At 35.3% G+C, this 1,597-nt stretch overlaps 1 protein-coding gene across 2 annotated transcripts in view; it reads right to left on the bottom strand.

Annotated features, from left to right (window-relative positions):
* Positions 1-1,597, bottom strand: part of LOC106463555 (RING finger protein nhl-1-like) — a 33,793-nt gene that overhangs the window by 16,774 nt on the left and 15,422 nt on the right. The gene's annotated exons all lie outside the window — the stretch shown is intronic.

Raw genomic sequence — 1,597 nt, 5'->3', positions numbered from 1 at the left:
GGCCGCTAGTCATCACCAACCACCGCCAACTCTTAGGCTACTCTTTTAGCAACGATTGACCGTCACATTATAACGCCCCCACGGCTGAAAGGGCGAACATGTTTGATGTGACGGGGATTAGAACCCGCGACCCTCAGACTGCGAGTCGAGCGCCTAACCACCTGGCCATGTCGGTCCCTATTATTGTCATCTGAAGATGGAGTAAGTAATAGCCTGTCAAGTTTTAGAGGTTAAAAGTTTTTCTTAATTGTCTTATCTTAGTGATTGCATGAATGTTGTGATTATAGATATCATTTAAGTGTTATTTTATAATTTAAAATACCCATGACGTGATTGATATTATAGATAATGTCTATTGTTGTGTGTATGGAGGGAAGTTTGACACAATTTATTATGTGGATTATTTCAATTTTTATGATGTAATTTGTATAAAAACATACTCCAAACTTCTTGTTTTGTAATTTTCTGATTGGTAATTTTAACAATTGGCAGACTGGGGACGCACCACGTGGATAGCCTACTTTCTAAACTAACTTGAGTAGCTAAATTTGTAAAAAATACGGTTCCTTTACATGGCTGTAGTGCTGCTGGAGTGCACCAGAGTGACATTTTGGCATCTGATATTGGAGCTGAGTCTCGACACTTCATAAACTCAAAAAATATATTTATATACCGTATTTTTCGGTGTATAAGACGCACCTTTTTACCCCAAAATTTGATGTCAAAATCTGCTTGCGTCCTATACACCGAAGGTATGAATAATATATATATATACAGTATATATATACGATATACACAAGCCATGTGTAAATATATTTAAGTAGGCATGCATAGTTTAGTTCAATTGAATGTGTTATTTATAACAATAGTATTTTTTTTCTTTTAAAAAACATAACTATTTATAATGCTCCCTAAATAATGAAAAAAATTAATTACAGTGAAAGCAGTGAAGATTTTGTAGGTTTTGAACCAAACTAAATAACAGTAAACCTTTTTTTGACTTACGATATTTTCTTATTTTGATGTTTTGAGCTCTTTTGTGTTTATAACAATATATATTAATTTTTAAAGTATCAAATTGAATTTTTGTTCAATAAAAATCTTTCAAATGCGACTGTAGCTTTTGTTTTCCCAAAACTTTGTCTTCAAAATAAGGGTGCGTCTTATATTCCGAAAAATACGGTAAGCAAGTGATCCAATTTACACCCGAAATTAAGTGTATTTCATAACCAAATACTCTGGCCGTTTATAATTCTCAGTGGCTATTGGTCCAGTTCTCTATTAGACTGCCCACACACTCTGCCACTCTCCCCCAGGAGCTGGCATCAGGTACTTGTGACCGATTCGGCTCAAGAATAGGTGTAAGATCGTTAAAACCGGGAAATGTTTTTGTCTCATGTCGCGTGATTATTAAGACACACAAATATGATATTAAAATATTGACTGAAACAAATTTTACAATTATCCTGAGTGTATGAAACGTACACATTTTGTAAAAGACTTATTATTTACATAATATAAAGCCCCGGCATGGCCAGGTGGTTAAGACGCTCTACTCGAAATCTGCGGGTCGCGGGTTCGCATCCCCCATCCCACC

The sequence above is a fragment of the Limulus polyphemus genome, unplaced genomic scaffold (genome assembly GCF_000517525.1).
Source record: "Limulus polyphemus unplaced genomic scaffold, Limulus_polyphemus-2.1.2 Scaffold1437, whole genome shotgun sequence".
Lineage (NCBI taxonomy): Eukaryota > Metazoa > Arthropoda > Merostomata > Xiphosura > Limulidae > Limulus > Limulus polyphemus.
This window is presented reverse-complemented; position numbering and strand designations above follow the sequence as displayed.